Here is a 25,608-nt window from a genome sequence, read left to right as displayed (position 1 = left end):
CCCCGGCCGAGCCCCTGCACCGGCCCCGGGAGCGGCGCTGCAAAGCGGAGGAGGATGCTTTCCGCACGGGCGCGGGAAGCTGGAGGCTTTTCCCAGACTCTGCCTCTTCCTGGGTTATTCTTGTGCTTATTTCCCTCTGCTGCGAAAGGAAAACAAAAGCCACAGAGCATTTTAAGCTACCGGTGTTGTGTTCCCAGCACAAAACACCTTGAGTAATTTCCTACCTCTGCCTCCGCAGCGCTGGTGTTGCCTCACCTACGCTTCGAAGGGCCGAGGCGGCTTCCCAGACAGACGGATTGCTTCCCGTCTGCTCCCGAAATACCAACATTATCTCCTGTCCTGGTTAGGACAAATTTGGGAGAAAACCTCTGGAAGGAGCCCCCAGAAAACAAACCCCCACGCCCCCTCACACCCCCCCCCCCCCCCCCTTTGTTCGGGAAGAATTTTCTCGGCGAGAAGTGGGAAAAAAACCTGTTTATTTAACAAACAAAACACTGCCCAGCACCAAAAAATGAACAACACCAGATGACGACAAAACTCTTTCACCACTCTGAAGAGATGACAAATCCAGAAAGTCTCTCTTGGGAATGATGGCCCGGGTCTGGGCGCTGGGGATGGCTGCTGCTCTCGGTGTTTCCCACGTCCCAGCCCAGAGCAGTTTGGAATGATATTCAGGAAAGGGAAAGGGAAAAAAAACAGTCCAGGGAAAAAAATTGGACTGTTCAGCTAAACTAACAAGCAAAAGCAAAGGCAGAAGCAGAAGCAGGAGCAAGAGCAAGGAAGCAAAGCAAAGCAAGCCAGGCAGCATTACCTCTTCTAGACAACAGACCCTGGGGGGAGGTGAACCGGCTGATAACAAAACAAAACAAACCTTCACTTTCAGTCAGTTCTGAAAGCACAAAACATAATATCAGACATAAACAGAACATACTGTTGGGGATACAAGCACCATAACGTCACCCTAGGACATCTCCCTCGTCCCATCAGAAATCCTAAGTTTGGGAAGACAGGACTTATTATAGCCAGCTTCAGTGAGATTTAATGCCTCATGGAATTGTTAGGCTGAGAGAGGAGGAGGTTTTGCACCTGGATATCCACAACTTGCCTTATAATGGAAAGGGCTTATCTGCTGACTGGAAAGGCTGCCTGCATGCCAGAAATATCCAGCATGGAAAAATCCCTGCAGCTGGCAACAAGCTGAGCTATCAACACTGACAGGAATTGGGGTTGTTCTTGTAGCAAGAGAAATAGTCGTAGAATGACTTGGCTAGAAGGGACCTCGAAGATCATTTCACTCCAACCCCCCTGCGATGGACAGGGATACCTTCCACTAGACCAAGCTGCTCAAAGCCCTAGAATGAATGTCACCAAAATCACCTGCAGACACCCAAACAGAAACAAGCAGTTGTAGACTATTGCCAGTCCAAACCCCCTGAAATCAGGACATGAAACAAAGCAATTATGAGGAGAAAAAAAGGTTTGGCAAAAAAAATTATGTTCTACAGCTGATGAATAAAGGGCACCTTGTTCATGAAATAAAGCTGTACTTTGTCAGCTTGTTTATGCAGGGTGCAACAATCTTGCTCTATCAGAGGTGCTTTTTTAAAAATATAAAACAAATTCATGAATAACCAGATAAATAAAGAAGCTGGTAATTAAAGAACTTACTAAGCAGCAGAAGACTCATGATAACATTGCAAAAGTCTATAATACTGTGTGCCGTCAGTATAACTAGAAAAATAGTGGTTTAGCATCTTCTTTTGTGGTTGATATTTGAGCAATATCCAACATATTTTCATCTTCCTTTTTGTCTATGTTTCAATTTCACTCAGGACTGGTGAGCTTTTTATGGTACTAAGCTTACTAATTTCTCCATATAACTGCTACATCCCTTGCCCTTTCCCTTGATGTCCCTCATCTCTCTTTTACCATTCAAAAATATAGTTGTCAAACATGAAAATTTCACTTTTACAACTCTAACCATTATAAGATATGCATATGTGCAGAAAATCCTTCAAATAAATGTACTGTAGCCTCCAGCCAAAGCTTCTGTATGGGCACAGAGTTCCTGTGAAGTACAGTCAGCCAGGCCACTGTCCATCTGGAGAGTTATATGGACAGCTCTGTGTCTGTGGGATTGAAAGATAAAGTGCCATATTTAATCCGTTGGAAAGATTTGTAGGATTGAGCCCATGAAGACACGGACAACAGAAATGGCAGATGGAAGTTGGATGGTAACATCAATGGGTAGAGTTGCTGTGGTCCATGTCCTCAGAGTAGTTTTCATGGCCCAAAAAATACTTGGGGTTTCTGTTCTTAATGGAAAGAATATCTTTAAATGTGGTAATTTAACTTTGCAATTCCTAACATGTACACAGGGAATTCTTTGAACACAATTGCATAGTTTGGTTGAACTTCCCAGAAAAATCTCCACTGTGGCAGCCCCTCTCACTTTATCTGAGTACCTCTCCTCCAGGCCTGCTATCTGCATTTGGCTAAAGAAAACAGCCTTTGGCTGCTTCCTGTAGGGCTGGAAAGCACAGCCTGCAGAACTCTAATCTCTGCACAGCTCTCACACAGAAACGGAGCCTGCAGGAGGAACAATGGCTTTTGTTGTCACTCAGTAATGAGATAGCAAACCTCAGCTCACAAAAAATAATCATGCTCCCTACAGGTAGGAGATTACCTTTGAAATATCTCAAACTCAATACATTCTAAATGCCTTTTTGATCTGCTTTTTGACTCCTTTTTAAAATACATCAATCATAAATTAAGGTTAGATTTCCAAGTTTTCCTCTGTCAAACTGGCTGCCAGAACCAAATGCCGGGTTTGTATATGTTCACATGAGTCCAAGGGTCTCACAAAAAAAAAAAAAAAGGCCTCTTGAGCAAGACAGTCAGCAGTTTATGAGTTGGGTCTGAGAGTGATTCAATACCAAAGGCAAAACTATTTCACTGCAGTAGAAGAGTGTCCTCTGCTTATGGAAACGAACACATCCCACACCAGCTTATTCAGTGATGGTGGGAGAAAGAGTCTCTGCCTGCCTTTGAGACTCGTGGTCAGCAGTCCCTGCTCTGGCATGCAGTAGCTTTCACATACTGACAAGTTCTTGCCACAAGCCAACAGCCAGTAGTGGCTTTTCTGGATAGGCTGCAAGGTGATTGCCCAGCTGAAAAACAGTATATGCCAGGAGAGGCTTCAAGGGCACCAAAAGGCCGCTCTAAACATACTTCTGTGCTGGCAGTACAACTGGATTAGTAAAGACTCCCCCTCTCAAGTTCAATGACTCCTAAATAAGCTTAGCACTTAGTGCTGAGTGCACCTTTCATACAATTCAGTGGGAATAGAGCTATTGGGAAACACAGGCTCTCAGTCTGGGTGTTGAGCCCTCTTGAAAGCACAGCCTTAGATTTCTTGGGAACAGAAAAACCAAGTAACAGGAAAGAAGTTCACATAGCACTAGAGGGCTATTTACTCACTGGTGGTAACTTTTAGGAATTAAGTACCAAACATCTCTCAGCACTGATCTCAAGTAGGTCAATGATTATCACCCTGCAGAGGCATGGGACCTACACAACCCTCTGCTGAGTCCCAAGCTGCTCACATCACCTGTGGGATGAAAGCAGCACCTGCTTTGAATCCCTTTCCATTATGCCAGTGCAGAAGATAATCTGCCTCCAAGAAATTTGTATTCACTTGCAGACATCTGTTTAGTAATTACTGTAGTTAATCTGCCCTTATGCCCATGAGGGGAGGCATTGTTGTTTACACACAAGCAGTAAACAAAGTAATGGGCAGCAGGAAAAGCTGCATTTCAAATAACTGCATGCAATCAGTTATGGTCAGATTGTGCAACTGAAACAGTGAACCCACAGTACTAAAAGTGGGTGCTGGTTTAAGTGAAGTACTGGTGCACTTGGGATTTTAGCAAAAAATCCCTCTGCAGAAGAATCCTATTTTTACTCTGAGAAATATAAATAGCTGCACAGCAGTACCATATATTCAAAATTATCATCAGAGATTTTTTGCAATCTGGTGCCTTTGATGGCTATATTAGCTTCTATTTACTAAGAATAATTTGGCCATTCTCTTTTCCCCTGTATTCTTCATCTTATGTATTTGCCTCAGCCTGCAGGAGAAATAGCTTTGCTGTGTAAGATTTGTTTTCATTAGTTCTTATTACATGCTTTTTAGTTCCCCAGGAATTGTTTCCCAGAGCTGATAAGAAAATGAGTTGTGTCCTTGGTCTCCAATCCTACCCAAAGCACGAAGTGCATGTTTAAGCTTAGCTTCTGAGGCATACCAGTGACTTCATTTGACTAAGAAGAAGCCTTAAATGAAATGTATGTTTGTTTGTGTGCTGTGCTGAAACTGGCCCTCCAGCAGACTGCTGGGATACTATACTGGGATACAAAGAGTAGAGCTCTGAGGCTTTGCAGATCCCTGGAAGCCCAGAGGGGAAATCAGTAGCACCGTGTCCATGCAGAGTTCCCCTGAGCTCTCCAAGAACTGGGTCACAGTCACACCACTCTTGTTCTCTCCTTAAATAATTTCTCTCCTCCCTCAGCAACAGCTTGTAATGTAACTTCACTACTTCCAAGTCCAAGGGCTTCAGTGCATAGAACAATTTGAGTGTTTGCTCAGCATGGTATCACGCTTTAACCACACCTATTTATGATGAAGCCCTTTTGTCAAGAGCAAAACTACAAATCCCTAATCCTTGCAAGAACAAACAATTAAAAGGCCATCCAGGACCTCAAGTTTTCATTGGTTCAAGTCAGCTCCTCTGCTGTGATCCCAGCAGAGCCAAGACAGATGCCAGACTGCTTTGGATTGCATGGCACTGCACAGACACACAATTGCTTTGTTTTTTTCATTCTGATGTTGGGGAGGTGTGTTTGATTTTTTTTTGTTTGGTTTTGTTGCTTTGTTTTTAAGAGACAACTGTTGTGCTCTCAAATAAAAGATTTCTTATTGAAAGACAAAATCAATGGTGCATACCCTGGATATTTTCACAATCCCCACATACAACCAGAGGTACAACCTCTGTTTTAAGTTTTGAAATGGTTGCATTTCAGAGCAGAAAACTCTGTCTGGTTAAGCTTTTATTGCAGGGAATGGGGAAGCAAAACTTGAATCTATGAAACATCTGAGTGCTGAAAACAGCCTGTTCTCAAGGGGCTGACTTGCCAATAGGATTCCTCACTGCTTCTCATTAGGAAGGATTTAAACTCTTTTCTACATTGTGCTTGTAGGATTTGAAGAATGGGAAGGGGCCAGGATACCTACTGTGTTTAACAATTGCCAGAGGTAACTTGCAAGGTAGCTTGCAAGCAAAAGCAGTCACCCGTACCAAACAAACTGGCATACTTGGCCACTAAAATTTTTCCCTCAAGAAGGAAGTGAAATTGTGAATAACCTCAAAGTTCACCCCACCAGTGGCTCACTTGGCATACACATCCAGCAAAAAGACCAGCCCACTCCAAAACATGAAAGGGCCTTGCAGAAGAGTATGTATTGTTGCACATAAATAAGATTACTGCATCAATTATCATTATTTAATTAACATACAGTTAATCTACAAGCCATGCTGGAGCCCACATTTATAGTTATCAATCCTTCAGGTTTCAGCAAGCTTAAGTGCACAAGTAAAGACTCTCTTTCAAAACAGTATTTTTACTCAAATAAGTATTTATTTGTGAGTTATTTGGTGGTTATTTGTGAGTGAGGCAACTGCTTTTTATCCAGTAGCTGCTGTCAGTTCGCTCCAGCTCAAAAGTTTCAGTCATCCAAGCAAGGAGACAGAAAGCCACAGCAGATCACTGCACCTAACATAGTGGATGACACAGAGCTGTAAAATGTCACCAGCAGAAGCCTTAAAAAGTAATCTTAAAGAGGGTGGAGGGAATAGCAAAGAATGGGTCATACCACGTAGGAGGGCAACACTTACCAGTGGAGCTGTTCACAACGACTTGTACAACATTCTCCCAGCAATCTTATGTAAGATATGTCTGTATAAAGCAGACCTAGTGTACTAAATTAATCTGAACAGGAATAATTGAAATGTGTAAACATAAGGAGAAAAAATAAAATTGTGAATATTAAAAAATAAAAATTCCTTCTCAGATTCCCTGCTGGCTAATAACTGGGCTTTGATGAACATGACAACGGGGAAAGGAAAAAGAAGCTTTTGTTTCAGTGCAGTTGTGTCCAGCCCCTGTAGGAATAGCTGCATAGAACAGGTGTTTCGCTGCTAACAGCTCAGCCACAGTGCACTGCTGTTGGTGGACCACAGTTCAGAATCCCAGGACGGGTCAGCTTGGAAGGAACCAGTGTGTCCATGTATAATTCACAGAGCACATGGCACAGGACTGTGTCCAGACTGTTCTTGAGAATCTCCACTGAGGGAAACTCCACAACCTTTGGCACCTGCTCTCCCTTTGCAATTCCTAACATGTACACAGGGCAAGTCACTGAACACACTTCCAGAGTTTGGTTGAACTTCCCAGAAAAATCTCCACTGTGGCAGCCCCTCTCACTTTATCTGAGTACCTCTCCTCCAGGCCTGCTATCTGCATTTGGCTAAAGATAACAGCCTTTGGCTGCTTCCTGCAGGGCTGGAAAGCACAGCCTGCAGAACTCTAATCTCTGCACAGCTCTCACACAGAAACGGAGCCTGCAGGAGGAACAACGGCTTTTGTTGTCACTCAGTAATGAGATAGCAAACCTCAGCTCACAAAAAATAATCATGCTCCCTACAGGTAGGAGATTACCTTTGAAATATCTCAAACTCAATACACTCTAAATGCCTTTTTGATCTGCTTTTTGACTCCTTTTTAAAATACATCAATCATAAATTAAGGTTAGATTTCCAAGTTTTCCTCTGTCAAACTCGTAGTCAGATTATAAGGTAGTATAATGAATATCAAATTTTGCATATGTTCACATGAGTCCCAGGGGCTGGAACCTGAAAAAAACCCTGCAATTTATTAGGAGATGTCTGAGGGGAAACAAATTCCATAAGGCTATGCACTGCACCATCCCAGCAATGACACATCATATGCAGAGATACTTATGCAAAATAGGCTTCTTATTAGACTAAGAGTAAACTAATAAAACCATCCACATACAAACACACAGACACACCTATCAAATAAACAAAATCCTACCTGAGTGAGAGCAAGAAGGGGAATAAAAATTATGCATGCTTCTGTATCCTTGCAAGATTTTTAGAAACCCAAATGCCACTCAGCTGTTTGAGGTTTACTTTCTGATTAGGTAGGCAGTCTGGATAATGCACTGACATTATGCATTCAGCCCTTCCCTTCTTCTAGTGCCGGGGACCTCCAAAGTCAGAGAGGACAGAATGAAGTTAGGCAGCTGGGTGTGGAATTAAGTAACCACATTGGCTCTTGGCATTTTCTTTCCAGTTACTCTGAATCATTTGGTGTCACCCTGAAGTATTCCATAGGGCACTTGGATACTGGCTGTTAAGCTTCAGGACTCCAGCTGATCAGTTTTTTAAGTCCTAGGAAATCACTCAACATCAAAAAGGCCTGATTACCATGGCTGCACTTCGCTGGGAAAATAGAGAGCGGCTGAGCATGCCTTGAGGCAGTCATTAGAAGGACATCACAGCCACTTCAGCTCAGGCAGCATTATCCACCTATGGGTCCTGCTGTGCTGAGCAAAGTGAAAGCCTCACTGTGCCCAGGTGGTACAAAGGAAGAAGCCTGGAGGGTTTAAAGCCCAACACTTCAGTTCTGGGCTCGAAAACACGAAGGCAGCCACATAATGCCATTTTCTCAGGTGGGGTAATGCTTTCTTGATGCAAACAGCAGAAGCAGGAGTAACACCTTAGCTATCTTTAACCTTCAACAATGAGGACACATCTCCTGAACCCTTTAAAAATTTAATTCTCCCCCAAAATACTCATCTAAACTACTCACAAGGACATCTGGTCTCTTTCCTTCAAATTCCAGGATAAAACTTTGCTTGGATGAAAAACTAAAGCAATGGACAAGAAGGCAGTGCACTAAAGCCATATCCTTCTGCTGCTTGTCCCTCTGCCTGCATCTTGCTGTTCCTGCTATACAACAGAGTGGTTAAAAGAGCTCAGAGTGGTTAAAAGAGCTGCTTCCTTCTCCTAGGCTGGTGCATCTGCAGACACCGACAAGGAGTTCAGTATTTACATGCCACAACCCCAGAAATCATTTGGAGTTCATGGGACTGAAGTCAGCTCATGCTGGTTGAGGACTGTCCGGTAGGATCTTTCCACATTGTTCTAGAAGATGTGATCCTTCCTGGAGAAGTAAACTTTGAATTTGAGGAGCTGTCAATATGGCCATTAATTGAACTTCTAGTACAATTGATGGCTTATAAAACCAGTACAAGCAAGGTTACTGTCCAAGAACACACAAAATAGCCGAAAACTTGACTCAAGGCCCAGAATCTGGAGAAAGAGGTTGAAAATATGCCATAATACCTCTCATTTAATCGCATTAGTATTTCTTTATTTCTTCCCTCAGCATATTTACTTTAAGCCACAGGAGGAGAGTCCTTCCAGGAGTCCTTGTTAATAAACTGAAAAGTGTATTTCATGCACTTCTGACTGATCAACATCAAGGACTAGTTCCATGCATGCCATAATCCAACCTCACATGTGATTAACAATGTCCACTTTAATAATGGTCAGGAATGCAGGCTCTCTTCCCCACCACCTTGAAGGATTTTGGCTGTAAAAGGGTCCAGTATTTCAAGGTCACCTCAATAGGCTAAAGTTTGAATATAACTCATTCCTTTGTTGACACAGCCTTGCACAAGGTTAAGGGGTGTTCTAATTCAGGTGAAAAACCAGACTATCCTTGCCTCAGCCAGATGAAGCCAGCTGCTAGAGCCCCAGTTTCCAGAATCACAAGAAAAACTAAAAGAGTCTTACCTTTCCTATTATTAAAAAGATAATAGGAATAGGAATATAATAGGAAATCCTGGCCTGCAGGCTGCTTTAGAAGAGAAAAAGAAGGTTGCAGATCTCTTATGATCATAGAGATAATTGCAGAAAAAAATGCAGAAAATATCAATACGGTACCTCACCTGCCTGAAACTCAGGGACTTCAACACCTGCTTCTACAAGTCCTTAAAGAGACAACTTAGAAACTCCCATCTGATTTATCATGAGCAACACTGGGGCCGTTCTAAGGGGCCTTCAGTAGCCAAGTAAGCATCAGCCAAGGGCAGGTGGAATCATGTGGGTGGTCAGTGAATCAGTCTCCTTGAGACACAATGCCTGTGTAACTGGACATTCCCAAGCAGGAGATTTGAGGAAGAAAGAGCACAAGAATTCTCACTATGAGAGAAGCAATACTAGGGGAAGCACAGCCCTTTGTATGAAGCAGAAGCTGAGGTTTGCTGGGAATCCACAGAACAGAGGAGGCTGAGAGAGCAGCCAAAGAATCATGAGAGACCTCTAAGCTACCCCTGTTTTGCTCCCTTTCTGATTCCAGACAGGAATCCAGCAGGGTCCAGGGATGCCTCCAGCTGTGACGCCTTGCTCTTCTCCTTTCTCTACCTGGGCCCAACCAGCTCAGTCACAGTGTGGGACTCAGAGCTGGACTGAGTTGAAGCCTGTAGCAGAAGGGAGATCCCACTGAAGACAGAGGCCTCTGCAGAATTCTCTGACCCTGACCCCACATGAAAGCCACATCTCCAAAACCCTCTCACCCATGCTCAGGAGAACATCCCAACCAGTCCCCTCAACAAGCCATCCTATGTTGTGAAGCCCACACTCTTGGATTTAGATGGTGAAAGATGGTCCTGCGGTCTAGGAGTCATTCAGTCACCAAACAGCTGAGATTAAAGATTCTGAAAAGAAAAAAAAAGGGAAAAAAATAACACAAAACCAAGTAGAAGTAAATCAACAGTTGTTCTCAACTGAGTTCCAGGCCAGAAAGAAAGAAATTAAATTATTTACAGAAGGTTCTCAAGCAATCATTAGCAGGGCTGAGACCTAGAACCCAAAGGCTCAATCCCAGCCCCATGCATTGTTTAACTCTTGGGCATACCACAGTCTTGGTAAACAAGTAACCCTTGTTTCTGCAGCTGCTGCTTTTAGGCTGGAAGCAGTTCTCATCTATCTCTCCCCATGTGTCTGTTCCCATTAATATCAATTTTAAAAGAACCTTGCTGCTTTTCTGTTGCTATCCTTGCTGCTAACCATATGCCATTAAACACAAGAAATAAGAGGTTTTAGTTGTAATTGTGGTTTTGCCTTTTTTGTAGAGAAGTCATCCCATGAAGACTGACACTACTGAATAACCTGCCTAAGCACACCAATTCTCTCAGCAGGAGTTTTCAGAGGGAAAAATTAAATTTTAGCTGTATAATACATTGAGCAGACAATGCCAGTGATTATCCAGCAAAGTGGCATCAAAAAGCACCAGCAGTGCTGACTTCCAAAGGGGCATAAAGTGTTCTGAAGAGTTACCCTGCAAAGGATGACACAGCCCTTCAAGACCATATGTATTTTGTCCCTTTTACTCTGGCTTCTCTGCAAGGTCTCTAGGGCCAGACCAGTCCTATAAAACACTGAAGACCCCTCACATTTTCTTGCAGGTAGACATACTCCACACAAGCTGGCAAGTGCCTCCTTTCCCTCTCTGTCCCAAGCCATGAAAACTCTGGCCAATCTCCTAGTTCAGTCCTCTGACTGCACAACAAGGGAGCAATCCTTGGAGCTCCACTGCCCAAGTGTCCCACTGAATGGAAGTCTGTCATCCTGCTTTCCCAAAACCCTAGGTATTTCTGCTATAATTCACAACATGGCCAGGAAATTGTATGGCCTTATTTCCCTCCATGGCCTCCATAGCAGTCAGGCAACCCTTTTGGATGTGGCAAGTGGCCACTTACAGTAGGATAAGAAAGTCCTGTGGCTCAGACAGACTCAGTGCCCCACCTTGGCAGGTTTGGGCTTAGAAAGCTCACCCCATGGGCAGTCCCAGGGAGGCCTTTTATTTATGTGGAGTACAAACCCACAGTGAAGATTGTGGTGTCAGCCAAGGCCAGAAGGAAGCAGTGGCTCTGCAGCAATAAACACAAATCAGGAAACATGGCAACCAGCCACACACTGAGTTAGGGCATGGTTGTGAGGAAGCACAGAAATGTTCTCCAGTGAGGTGTCTTTGCAACACAACATCCCCAGTGCCAAATGCAGAGGAGTCAGGACAAACCAGACACAGAAGGGGAAGTAGTGCAGGGAGATGCCAAATTCTGTAAAGCCATCTGGGGTCACAAGGGAGGTCATATTGCTTGCAAATCCCCACAGCCAAGGTCCTGTCTGCAACTGTGCCAAGGCCAGTGTATTCCACACCTGTCCTTTGTTAGAACTCAGAATGTATCTCAGACATTTTTAGAGGTTCCAGGCCTTGGTTAGAAGCATTTTAGAACCTGGCAGGCAGCTGTAAACAGCTGTGATTTTGAGTTTGAGCCATGGAATGAGTTACCAACTTTGAAGGTGGAACAAGCAGTCACAAAGGGTTAGATAGTATAGTAGAAGTAGTTACAAAGTAGAGGGGAAAATTTTTAGTATTGTACAGGGGGGTTTTAGCACCTGTACAGGGGGGTTTTTACTTTGTACATGGGGGTCAGAAGTTCTAAGATGGAGGAAAGTGGGCTGATCCTGTTCTTCCTCCTTCTTCTTCCTTGCCTTCATGTTCTTGGTGATGCTGGCACTTATGGATTGGTTTAGAGTAGAAAAGCACCTTGTAACATAGGTAGTAGGTATTGGGGAAAAACTGTAAACATATAACACATAATATATCATATAAAAGATAGCAGCAGCCCTGGGCGGGGAGAGAGAAGAAGAAGACAGCAGACAGAGAGGATGTCAGGGTGTGTGTGTGTCTCTGCTTGGGCCGCTGACCAAGCAGCCGCAGCCCGAGAAGACAATCTTTTAGATAACCAACAATAAACTGCCTTGAGACTGAACAGCAAGAGCCTGCGCAGTTTTTCTTTGGAAGCACGGGTTGGAGGAGAGACTTTACCACCACACGAGACCCCTGACCAAGCCCAGGGTTTTCACAGTCTTTGACACCTGTTGGAAAACTAGGGAACACAGGACCCACATTTCTCCTTTATCTGGGGAGTACCTTTTTGACTTTTCTGGGTGCTTCAGGGGTATTCCTCCAAAAATACATGTGCATTGAGGGTTAGCAGGAGACATAAAAGCCAGTGAGCCATCTGCTCTTTTCCAAGCTTCATTCCCACCTGGACAAAAGTTCATTGCTGTTCTTGTGTCCTCACTGGGCTCCTTCCATTTAAGTCATTGAATTCACACACATCTCAGGATGCATGCAAAGGTAGTCTCTTTTTCTTCCAAACCTCCACCTTCTACTTGCTCCAACAAGAATTCTGAGTCCCACCAGCCCCATCCTATGGTCATGCTTTCTAGAAGTCCTCACTTAGGAATCTAAAGTAGCAACTCAGAAATTAGCATTTTGAAAAGACCTAATGAGTTGCTTTGGAGACCAGCAAGCACGACAGATCTCTACAAAGCTGGCCATGCCACCTCTAACTCCCTCTCTCTCTCTCTTTGTGTGCTCAAGTGCTTCTAGTCACCATATACCACCCAACAGCTTCCTCTGAAATATGTGTGCTCACCACTTGTGAAAGGCTGGCAAATACAGGTAAGTGTTTTGAGGCATGACCTGATGTATGGCTCAAAGGAATGTTGGTTTAAAAGGGGTGTGCATCTACCCCTGCCCCTACATTCTGGCAGCCTGACATACATGGTTTAATGCATGGTTTGGCCCTTGTCTTGCATCCAGCACAAACAGGGCCATATGAGATCAATAATACTGGGAAAAGTCTGAATTAGATGGAATGCAAGTGCTTGACTGCTAATTATCCATATGACCTTGAAGCCTTGGACAGCCAGGGGTCTACTACAGGATAAACTACAAGATGATAGATACAGACACTTAGGCTCTGAAGACAAGGACTAATAAATAAGATCCAGTCAGCCTTTCTCTAGTTAAGACATTTCTATCTCCTGTATATGTTTGCCCAAAGCTGCAGATCTTACCTTAGCAAAGTAACAAAAAACATCCAGGAAAAAAAGAAATCACATTAGGGATAGTACTTTGTATATCATAAGCAATGGATGATGCAGGTCTAAACACAGTGGGGGATAAAGAGAATGCTTTTCATCCTCCAGCTACTTTCACACCACTCCACTGCATCACCAGGAGTGCAGCCACAAAGTTTGCCTCTACAGACCTTCAGGGCCTGTTCTGCTTGGAGAACTGTAATTCCCTCTCTCTGAATTCCTGCACTGTGTATGTTTTTCACCAAAAATTTAGTCATCTCCTCTGGGAAAACAAAACAGGTCAACAGCTTTCCTAGTCATGAGAAGATGAGCTCAAATGTGACTTTGGGTGGCTGCACTGAGACACTTGGAAACATCCCGTGCTCAGCTGGTAAAAGGTAACATCCAGTGGAACATCACCCATGACCCAAGGTGGAATTGTACAGCACCTGTTCAAAACAAAACTGGAAAGCAAAGAACAGGGTGACAAAGAAAAGTGAGAGATGGAAGAAAACACCAAATCTGAAGTCAACATCAAAATCTAACCAAATGGAAATCTCCAGACAGAAACATTGAAGTCCAGAATGAAGGAAGAATGAACCAAAAAAGCTTCAGGATGAAGTTCTCAACTCAGAACAGAATAAAATTAGTTGGGGAACAAAAAAAAGAGACGAAAAGCAACTCAAGTAATGCTAGGGAAAGTTTGGAAAAAGACATGTTCTCACCAGAGAAATATATTTTTTTAATATTTTATTTTACAGAAGTATTTACTTTGAAGAGTATTGACTTTTTTATGAAAGTCAATATTGTCTAACAAAAAAGAGACTAAACTCTGATTATAAAATCACATTTGCCTTCATGCCTGCAGTCAGGTCCCAAAATTCAGACACTGATACATTTCCAAACTGCAGAATTTCTAAGCCAATCTAAGGCTGTTTGTTTGCTGGCTGGAGTATAAATCTATGAACCAAGATTTCCATCCTGTTTGGTTTTGATTTCAACATCCTATCTGGAACATTCAGCTCATGTTTTCATGTTTTTTAAGCAACCATGAGAGATTTTTATTTTTTTTTTAATTAGAAAATGGAATTTCTTATGCAATGTCTTTCTTCCAGCAGCTTTTAAGGAAAAAAAAAAAAATACAACATCCGGAGACTGCTGAGAAAGCCATAAGGTTTAGTAACCACTGCAGCATGCCATAAAAAATGATTTTCATTTCCCCTCCACACAAAACTCACTTATTTCTGTCATTCAGTCTCTATTCCAAAAGTTTTATTGCAGTATTTGCTGAACCAGTGTACTACAATGAACTATTTTTAACTTCTTTAAAGAATTTCCATTAAAGCATGACTTGGATAGCTCAACAAGGATGTATCATTGATACTACACCTGCCATAGACAAACAAACAAATATCTGTACTTGTATGGATCAAGACATTGTTTTATAGAGAAGCAGTGCTCCCAAGAACAGGCACAAAGTCACATGGGGCCCATGAGTGCCAGATTTTAGGTTCACATCTCAAAGGAAACTTGAAGCAGTGGAAAATCACAGGTAGCCATAAATGCCCTCAATGATTTCATCAACAGTTTAGAAGAGCCCTCTGCTGTGTTTGTTCTGGCTAATACAAAAAATATTTAAGCCCTCATCAAAACGCAAGTGTTGAAGCATGTAAATAAATGACGAAGCAAGTTCTCCCACTTAGGAGAGCTTTGGCTTTTTTTGCCCATAGGTATTCTTACACAGATGCATGCCAGCATATGCTGGTCTTCCAACATACATCCCTAACTTGAAACATTTCCCCTTGTCTCCCCTGGACAGCAAACTCCAACCAGAGTCAGAAGGAAGCCACACTGGACTGAAAAGTGCCAGAGCTGTGTCTTTGGTTTCCTGGAGAAAAAATTGTTCTCCTGGGAACTGCTTGGATTTTGAAGGACTTTTTTCTCTTCCCTGTCATGATGTGACTCAGTTTCCAACAGACAGTGCACACAACCTTTGTGGATCCATGACAGGAAAGAGTCTAGGCCTAAGATGAGGAGAATTGCCAGGCAGATCTCTAGAGATGTCCTTCCACCCTTCTGTCTGTGTGCTACAGAAACCTTTGCTGAGGATGTCCTGTGACAGACTATCTGAGGACAGGGACAGGAATTATGCCATTTTTTAATGCTGCTTTTTAAGTACCTCCAAGAAAGGACAATAATTTCTTGCCCAAGTAATTTGGTCTACTGCTTTGCTATCCTCATCCTTGGAAACACTTTTCTGCTTACAAACTCGGATGTCCCTTGCTGTGGTCTAATAGTAATACAAGTAGCAGGAACACAGAGAACACATTACTCTGCCACAGCTAACCTCACATCAATCACACCAGCCCCTAAAAAGGGAGCATAGTCATTTTTCCAAACTCACTGTAGTATTCTGACTACTAATTTTTCACCCATTATTAATTAATTAATCATTATTCAATTATACCGATCATGTTTCAACTATACCAATTATCTTTTCCTCCAAGTGGGAAAGACTTGTCTCCTCAGCAATGTAGGGATGTGGGAGGTTGAAAAATGTGTGTGAAAGTGCCAGGTAAGAGCAGGAAAGAAACCAGGCATTGGAAGGCAGGAGAATAGATGGAAAAGGTCAGAATTACATAGTCTGGGGGAGTAAATGCTTCAACCCTGTAATCAACCAGAAAAAGCCATATCACTGGTGATTAAAAACTCAAATTAGTACCAAACTAAACCTACTGCATGTGTCAACACTCTTTCTAAAAACTCAAGTGCCACATTCTTCTCTGTAGGTCAACTAGCAGCAAGGGCATGGCTGCAGGCAGACCCTCTCCAGCTCTGCCATTCTATGAAGACTGCTCAAAACCACCAGAGTGAGGGAAAAATGCATCACTGTCACCACATTTCCACCTGCTCACTGTGTTTTCTGTCATTAGCCAGCCTCAATATTCCCATACTCAATGTTCTCCCATTCCTAAGAAACCTGCAATGAAAGAGCAAAACCCATCCAAACACTAAAATAGTATTTTTTAAAGCCAGAGCAAGCACCACAGAGGCCAGCCCTTAGACTGAGGATTATATTTTTTTTTTTTTTTTTTTTTTTTTTTTTTTTGCCGTGTTAGACTGTTTTCTCACCACAGGACTGGTATGAGGAATGGGAGCTCCCTGGTGGCAAAATGTGAATTTGGAGAGATGGGACTTTCAGTGGCCCCATGGTTTTCCCTGCTCACATGGAACTAACCCTCGGGATAACAGGAACACAGTCCTATGCTGCCCCCTCCCAGTGCACTGAGACCAGTCAGAACTGAACACAATGGTGTCTAGTGCATGGATGCCTGTTTCAGAGCCCAGCACAACTCCCAGCTCCTCCTCACAGACCTGGCATCCCTTTCTCCAGCCCAGGCATGCAAGCTGTGCTGGGACACACATTCACAGGCCAGGAGGTACCTGTGTTTGGTTTATGACAAAATCAACAGCAACCAGATTACTGTCACCCATCCAGGTTTCATGACACCCTAAACCAGAAGCAAGACCCAGACAAAATCCATTGGAATTTGGGTGAAAAAGAGCTTGGAGTGCCATGATTTTCACAAAACAAGAGGCCTCCACTTTTTTCTACCTGATTTTTAGCACTGCCTTCTTAGGCAACTGTCCCAATCAAGTGTCCAGCAGCCCTTAAACAGTTTGGGTCTCAGGGGATCTGGAAGAACCAAACCACTCCATCTCACACAGACAGCTCACATACAGGGTTTGCTCCTTAACACCCACCTTGACATCTGGTTGTGAGCTGGGTGCCACCACTGCTCTGTGCCTGAAGATCAGCAGACCCACAATCTGGACACTCCTGGCATATCTAGTGCCTCCAAGGGACCTGGAAAAGAGAGACAACAGTGACATATCACCAATCCTTTCTGGCTGGTGCTCTGCCCTGCAGCCCCAGCATGCAAATGAATGATGTTCATGCAACCTTAGACAGCTCTTTATACCCCCAGCCCAGGGCAGAGGTCTCCTGCCCAGCTGCACTCCAGCAGGTGGAGCAAATGCCAGGAGTCTTCAGGGATTCAGGTGGTGATGAGCCAAAACCAGAAAGGATGAAATCCACAGAAGGTTATCAAAAATAGAGGCACAATGCCAAACTCAGGACGTTCCTGCCTGCACATGGGAGGCTGGCAGACCATCTAGATGATCTCCTGCTGCCAGCTGGCTGCCTTTGTCTATCTTCCCCAGGTATCTCCTGCCAGGAAGAGGACACCAGGCTAGACAGACCTCTGATCCAACCCAGGACAGCTCTAATGGGAGCAGAGCTGTCACATCTCAAGTTGTAGCAGCCTGCCCTTCGACACTGCCCTCTGCAGATTCTTCCCAGACTGAGAAATCGCACCATGATCTAGGAATGACTCAGAGCTGGACAGGTTTGTCTCTGTAAGAAATAGTCACAGCAGCTGGGGATAAACAAGAACATCAGACAGGTGGGCAAAGCCACAGAGAGACACAAGCCTCAGAAGAGGGGAAAACAAAAAGAAGGCAAAAAAAAAATAGTTGGAAACTGCTAGTTTGCATCTGGCTGAGACAGTCAGGACTGCTCTCTGTTTCAAGCCACCAGATGGTGCCGTGCCTTCAGCCACCAGCCCGCAGCTGCTCCGGGACAGCAGCGCTCGCTCCGCTCAGCGGGGTCCGATGGGCGCTGCCCTCAAGCTGCCGGGGGCAGGGACAGCCTCGCTCTGCCAGGCCTCCCCAGCCCGACATCTCCCAGCGGCAGGGCCACTTCCACTTTGAAGTGGCGGGGCTAATGCTGAATTGGGCCTGAGACAGTCAGGATCCGGGAGAGGAGGGGAAATGTGCCTGGAAGCCCATGGAGGTGGAGAGACGTTTGGGAGTACCTTTTTGAGCACTGCAAGAGCAAAGCATCATATGTTGGGAGAAAGACTTCTGTGATGGGCAATCTGGCAGGGAAGCACTGGCCAGGAGTTGTGTTTTGGTTACATTCAAGTGTTTTTGATCCAGCAGAAGTGTCAGAGCACTAGGGAAGGGTGACACGGTAGCCTGCTCAGGGAAGAAGTTGCTCTGAGGGGCCAGATTCAGCCTATACACCAATGACTGGCAAGCTGTGCTTCCTGGCTCCCTTCAGAAGTGCTGCTGTAACCATGCTCCTTCCTCACACCTACATGCAGCTTGTTGGGTGACCACCCATCCAGAGATGTGAGCTGTGCTGTTGGGAAGGATGGATATCCCAACACTGTGCCACTTAGGCAATGCAAAGGCTCAGAAGGAGACTGCTGCTTGCTGAAGACTGGGAATACACAGGTTCACCCAGCTGGTCCATGCCCCCACAGCAGCCAGCATTTCTACACTCTGTGTCCCAGAAGAGAGCCAGCACACCAAGCACAGGCCACCAGTACAGATTCAGGCACACAGAACAGATCTAAAGAGGGTGGTGGGAAAGAAATGCTCCGCTCACACTACCCTGTTTTTCAGTGGAGACTTCCCACAGCCACTTCCCTGGACAAGACCAGCCACAGCAGGTATATATAGCTCACCATGACCCAGCCATCAACCCAGAGCTATAAATACAGCTAGAGCACAGATACAGCTATCAAGCCACTCTTGACTCCATTCATAATCTGCCCACATCCTGCAAGCCCACAACACAGATAGGAGAGAGGTAAAGGAAACTGTCAGATTCCCATCCACTGCACACTCATAGGAAACACAGAAAGACCCTCTTCTTTCCCAGTGTGTCCCTCTGCAATGTTCTCCTACTCCTCCACCTCACCTGGCACAGCCCAAGTGGCAGTAGTGGTTAGGAGTGTTATCCATCCATGTATGAGGCTCAGGTTCACCAGAAAGCAAAGCTCTTTTTGAGACTACCTGATGTATTAGAAGGCAAAAACACATATATGCTTGCTCTCCCCAGCACCAGCCATATCACTGCTGGCCCAGCCAGCTCCCATAGCATTGAGACCCATCCAGACGCAGGCTCTGGGCAGATTTGTCCTGCAGCCCATTCCAGTTGTGCTCCCCAGGCACTGCCAGTGCTGTGGCTTCTCTCCAGTGTCACAACAGCCATGGTTCCTATTGGGAAATGAGTGCTTACCTCTCCAGACCTACCTCTGCAACTCAGGCCTCCTGTAACCACTCTAAATTCTCAAAGCATTCCCCAGAAATCATAGTCAATACTACTTAATTATCTTTTGACAGTTTTGAAGGGCTTTTCACTACCCTCCAGCAAATCCTCCACAGCTATAAGGCTGCTGTTGATGAGCATCCATCATGCTGACTAATATGTCTCATTGCTTCCTTTTTCATTACCCCATGCATTTCTTATGGTTAGATAGTAAGCAGATTAGGGGTGGGGATTTTCCAGTCTATGCCTGTACATCACCTTGCCGTATACATAGGGTAGGGCTAATTCACCTCTCATCTAATCTTACCCACAGAAGCCCTCCATAAAATGAACTCCCAATTTAAACAAGAGCCAAGCTCCCCCCATTTCAGAGTGCCAAACCCAGACAGGTTCAGTAAATGGCCATAGCCCTGACAAACACAGACAGGCCTGCAGTTCCCAAGCAAAAACAAGTGGCCATCCTGCATGAGCAACACACATCCAAAAGGCTTCATTATTGTGATGCAGCTGAGCACAAACCCTGTTATAAGAAAACTAAACTGCTGCAACAGCCTTCTGTCCGGGTTACAGAGTGTGAGGAGTGGGGCTTTACTAATTCAGGAGATAAAATAATTATTAATGCCATTGCAGATAGCAATTACTAATGGCATCAGCAGCAACCGCCTCCACACCTGGAACAAAGCCCACATGAGCCACAAATGCTTATTCTCCAAGAAATCCCTGCAGTCATGCCGCATTCAGTGTAGCAGCACGATCTTCTTACATGCATAGAGCAGAGATGGCCCGAAGGGTCGGGTGTTACCCGGTAAAGGCAGAGAAGGATTCATCACAAATTTCCTGCCGGAGGCTGTGGGAGCCATGCAGCCTCTCTGGGCTCAGCCCTCCCCGTCTGTAAAAGGTGCTGCACACACAGCCCTGTCTCACGCAAAAGCTCCAGAGCACAATCATAGGGAACACTGCAAAGCATTCGGGTTATGCAGGCAGAGATGTTGCTTAAAGCTTTACCCACTTGTTCAAGGCCTCGCTGTACTCAACATGAGCCTCCCTTCTCAGACTGACAGGGACTTAAAATTTAATTTCTGTGTATGCAAGGGAAACATATCATTTTACGTTTTGTACATTGCCTGTTTTGAGGATTTATACAAGAGCTGAGCAGTGGCCAGCTTTAAGCTGATTCTGGAGCAAGATGTATATCATTCTCACCATAAAAAGTATTTCAGACTTTAGTGGCAACAAAACCAAAGGGGAAAGAAAAAAAAAAAAAAAAAAAGGCAGGTAGGAGAGTAGCTTGATGACATTCTTGCTTACTTAAATTATCATGAAGCTGTTCCACTGCTGAGCTGCGTTCTTGTGTTATTTCCTCCTTTGTCTTTCTAGTGGAGAAAATGCCCCGGGGGTGACGCTGTTGAGGCAGGATGGTATGAAAGAACTCTGATTCAGAAGGTTTGAGAATGGAACTCTGATTTATTTCAAATATACTGCTCTCCTATAGAGAGTATTGTCCAGACCAATTCTATTGGTCCCAAAGTAAAACCATCTCAACCATTGGTGTGCAGTGAATGATGCAGAGTGGCAGAACTTATCTATAAACAGTGTGAACAACAAGAGAGATAAAGAATTATTTACATTCTTTCTCAACTGTTTTCCAGGCATCTGCCTGGTTAGAAACTCTCCATTTTCTCTCTGATTGAACTAAGAATATCCACACCCAGCGTAATGAAGCACTGAGCTAACTTCCCCATCCCACTCAGTCCAGACCAATTCTGATGATGCTAATAAAATTCACCCAGTTTTACAACAGCAAGCAGGGTCAAATTTTAGTCTGGTTGCTTATGGCCTGCAGTTCTTACCATGCAGAAGTCACAAGGACTACAACCTGCAGCAATTGTGGAAGTCGACAGCAAATTAAAGGGAATATGAGTTCTGGCATTCATCTATAGCAATTTAGGAACAGCCTTTTCATTACTGTAAAAATAGCAAGTATTGATAAGCAACATGTAGTTCTGATCTGCACTAAATCTCAAATTGCAATACAGAAAAAGCAGGAACAAAGTTAACACTTCAAAAACAGGAAACTATTGCAAAGGGGAAAAGCAGCTTGTCCAGACACACGCCATGGACTAAGATAGGGCTTTGGACCAAATTCCAGGCTCTGGTTCCTGCATCCCGTCTGCTGCACCACCTCCTCAGAAAAGGGATGGAGCATCACAGCAGTTTCAGGAAATCACCCTTAGATTCTCCTGTCCCCAGATTTCCCTTTAATTTTTTACTCCAGCGCACCTGCTAAACAGTATGTTTCAGCAATGCACAGCCATGGGCTCCTTATGGGTTTTTTTTTCTGCCAGTGAAATAGCTATGACTGTAAGGTTTACAGAGACTTTCTGTTCCTGTCTAAAATTATCTTTGCTGATCCTTGCGACGCCAAGACCACAGAGCCAATATTCCACAAGCCCTGAGAAAGAAGCACTGTATTTCAGGCACACTCAGCTAGTGTTGTTACAGCAGCATCCATCAGCCACGACCAGAGCTCTGGGTCACCACCGTGCACCAGGGGACACTACCTGTTCCTTTGGTGCATCAGACAGCGCAGAGTCAGGATCTGGGTGCTCTGTGGCTGTTCAGCCAAGCAGGAGCCTCTGTGATCCCTGCTCCAACTGTGAGATCAGGGCAAAAGTGGATGAAAAGACGGCAGGTGGATGCAGGCAGATGGGGGAAGCGGGGCTAAGAGGGAGACAACAGCAATTAGCATAAGCAGCGGCAGCCTCAGCTCACCAGCTGCTTTGCCGATTGTCTGCCTTCCCGATTTCCAACAGCAAAGCAGCAATTTGCCGACGAGCAGAGTCAGTAGCCAAGGCTGCCCCTCAGGACTGAAACTATCAGGGAAAATAAACGATTTCCATGGTACAAAACTATGGCTTGCAGGGCTTTGATGTAGGAGTTTGCCTAAGTAAGGCATGGAGCATGCAGCTCAAAACAGACACCAAATACTTCAGAGCGAAAGGCTAAAAAAGGAAGGTTTTAGAGGAGGAAATGAGTCAGTAGTTTGGAGGACTGGAGGGGGAGTTCAAATAGCTGAGGCATATAAAGTAAGCAAGCATCTCAAAAGCTACAAAGTCAGCAAAGTGGATGTATTGATCTCAGGTTTCTGTTGATGTAGACCACGGGTGACTTTTTATATTGACCATACTGGATTTTGAAGCGAGCCTTCATTGGGCAGACATTTGCCAGCTGCAGTTCACAGCTGTTTCTGACAGGAGCCTAAGTGGTCACCACCAGCTACAGGATTGCTGGAATCTATCAGTCTCCCCTGGTTGAAGGATGGATTTTTTGGGGGCCGTGTGTGGGGGAGAAGTTTCAGGCTGATTGCAAATACCATTTGCCTGAAGAGCAGGAGGGGGAATTCACCTTTCATGATGGTTCATCCAAATGTACAGCCTCAGCTTCCAGCCTAGCTTATTTATAGCACTAACACTGTGAGAAAGAAAAAAAAGGGAAAAGCTAGTTCAGTGTTGAAAAGCAGAAAAGCTAGTAAAAAACCACATTCTTCTCCACAATGCAATTCCTGTCTGTCATTGTGACAATCTAGTATTGCACTGAGAGGCTGGGGACAAAGAGGTCTCACCCCAAGAAGGCTTTAGCCTCACTCACCACACAGCAAAGGGTGCAACAAGGTGTGCAACACACTAAGCCAGAGGTGTTGGTGTCAGAGTTGCAGTAATTTCCTCACCTCTGCCTGGTCCTTGACCCATCCAAAGGCTGGCACTGATAGAGAGGGGAACTCAGAAATAAAAACAAAATTTCCTCGTGCCCTCCCCAAACCAGGGAGTTCCCCCTGGGTTCAGGCTCCAAGGCAAGAGCTAGAACAGCTTTGACAGGACCCTGTTTTAAGTCCAGGCAGAGGGAACCCCAGCACTACAAATGGTCAGGGTGATGCTAAAGGCACATGAGGAGAGGGCTGTCAGGTCAGGGAGCAGCACAGGGCTGGAGAAGCAGGCTCCCTTCCCCTGCAGAACCAGCAGCACAGGATCGGCATGCAGCAGGGGTTCCCAGCGTGCCATACACACTGTTAACCCCAGCAGGCAGCCCTGGGGCAGGGCTGGAACTCCCAGTGCAGGAAGAGCAGGGCAAGGGCTGCGGAGCCCTGTGCTAAGGCAGGCTGGTACCACCATAACCACACGCTTGTCTGTGTATTTTGGTGCACAGACCCTGCCTCAAAGCACCACATCCGCGTTGTTTATCCTCACTGGGCTATGCTATTTTGTCTTCTGGGGAATTAAACATTTCAAAAAGCCATTGTGGTTGGTGGTGAGTGAGTGCCCTTTCCAGAGCAGGCACATCTTTCTCATGAGGCAGCTTAAAAGCAAGAGTTCTCTCTTACTCTGCTGGTGAAGGAGTTGTTGTCCGTGCTGAATTTCCTCTAACCGGTTAGAAACTTTCTCAATCTACTGCAACATTTCCAAAACCACCTCTCAGAACAGACTGAGCCAAGAGGCCAGTTCCACCTCATTTGCCCTTATAAGTACACAGCATGAAATAGCCCCAGCGCTGTTCTCATGGCCTTGCATCATCTCCTCCCCTCTTCCCCAGGATGTCTCACTTCTGTACTCTTCTCTCAGAGTGAAACCTATCTACAAAGAGCAAGCCAGGAACAGTAACAGACGAATTACCCACATCAATTACGACTAGAAAGCACAGCTGCCCCAGGTTTCTGCTACACACCACCAGAGATGGAGGTCTGCTGTGGCACTGCCACATGGTGCTGACCACCATTGCATTGATTTCCTCTCCAAGCCACAATCACAGCAGAGAGGCAGGACCAGAAGTTGTCCAGAGAAAATTGCTAACATGACTGAAGCTCTCCCTACTACACAGGCACTTTATTTGACTTGTTTTAGAACTACGGTTCAAAATGGAGAAAAAAAAAAACCAAACACGTCCCTGTTTATTTCTTGTTAATACTTCCAAAGTAAGTCAAGATTTGGGGTCAAATTTAAGCATTCCTTGATTAAATGTATCAGGGAAGAACTATCCACACAGGCCAGTTAAAGTCTGAGTCGTGCTGGTAGGCCTTTTTGCTAGTTTCATTACAAATCTGATGCAAGAGCTTTTGCAAAAAATGAACCGCTGGCAGGAGTAAGTCACGCAGCACAAGAGCCTAATGAAACAGGATGGTTTTTTCAATGCACCCATCTTCAGCATGGGGTATTTCAGTAACTTCTCTCTCATGTGAACACTTAAAAACAACTACAAGGAGCATCTGCTAGGGTACCCTCCAAAGAGGGGATAAATCAAATAAAAATTAACCCCCTCCCTTTAATTAGAATAGCAATATGGATGAGAACTGTAAAGTGTGGAAGTGTTGCTCACACCTTTAGTGAATAGTGAAGCTTCATGATTATATCTCAGCCCTCAAAATGCCGCCATCAAGCCTTAGTTTTGCTTCCTTCTTACAGGAAGGCACATACTCAACAAATAAGCTTTTGATGCTAGCGGCTTTTTGCTCATCGACTCAACACGGGAACATCACTGCAATCAGGATTCAGTGATAAAAACCTAACTTTCTATACATTTCGTACCATCAGCAGCTGCCTACATGCAGCCCGAGCCTCACTGGCCGGAAACATGAAGGAATGAGTGTTTTCGTCAGGGCGAGCAGGCCTGCCATGAACATGGAAGAGCAAATTCTCGGAGCGCCCGGCTCGGCAGCAGCGTTTTCTCAGGGCCGCCTTTGTTCCGAGGACAAGCCGCTCGTTGTTCCGGCACGGAGCAGCGCCGGGATCCGGGACCAGCGGCGGCCGGCGGGGAGCGCCGGGCAGTGCCGCAGCAGCCCGAGCCAATCAGCACCGCCCGCCTCAGATCGCACCAAAGTAGGTAGTGAAAAACCCTCGGAGGAAGAAAAAAAAAAAAAACCAAAAAAAAAACCACACTTCCGCCCGGCTGCCCGCCCCTCGCCGCTCCTGCCGCCTCCTCCTGCAGGCTTCCCCGCCCGCCCCAGGGCCACGGCCACCCCCTCGGCCGCTCCCCGCTCCCCTCACGCCGCCCCAGTCGCTTCCAGCCGCGCTCCCGGCAGCTCAAATCCCGCCCGTGCCCACCGTGCCCACCGCGCTCTCCCTCACGGCTCCCCAGCTCTGCCCTCAGGATCTTCCCCGCACCCCGCCCGGCACACCTTGGAGCAGGTAACCCCGCCCGCCCGCCTGAGCGCGCGCACCATTGGCCGGCTGGCACGTCAATCAGCCGGAGTAGCCCTGTGATTGGTTCACTCCGCAGGGGCGTGGTCCTGCATGGCGAGGGACTCCCGCTCCCCGCCCCGCTCGCGCGTGCGCGCGGAGCTGGGGCGCCGCCACGCGGGGCTCCCGCCATAGCAACCGCTTCCTCCTCCTCCCGGCACGGCGGCCGTGACGTCGG

At 45.5% G+C, this 25,608-nt stretch overlaps 1 long non-coding RNA gene across 1 annotated transcript; it reads right to left on the bottom strand.

Annotated features, from left to right (window-relative positions):
* LOC110475831 (uncharacterized) lies at positions 1-25,450 on the bottom strand. The gene is made up of 3 exons (XR_002466335.3): positions 25,296-25,450; positions 16,848-16,950; positions 1-139 (listed from the first exon to the last, which is right to left on the bottom strand). It is a non-coding gene; the product is annotated as an uncharacterized LOC110475831 (long non-coding RNA).
* Positions 25,451-25,608: the final 158 nt, after the last annotated feature.

The sequence above is a fragment of the Lonchura striata genome, chromosome 3 (assembly GCF_046129695.1).
Source record: "Lonchura striata isolate bLonStr1 chromosome 3, bLonStr1.mat, whole genome shotgun sequence".
Classification (NCBI taxonomy): domain Eukaryota; kingdom Metazoa; phylum Chordata; class Aves; order Passeriformes; family Estrildidae; genus Lonchura; species Lonchura striata.
The sequence above is the reverse complement of the archived record's forward strand: the minus strand, read 5'-3'. Positions and strand labels throughout refer to the sequence as shown.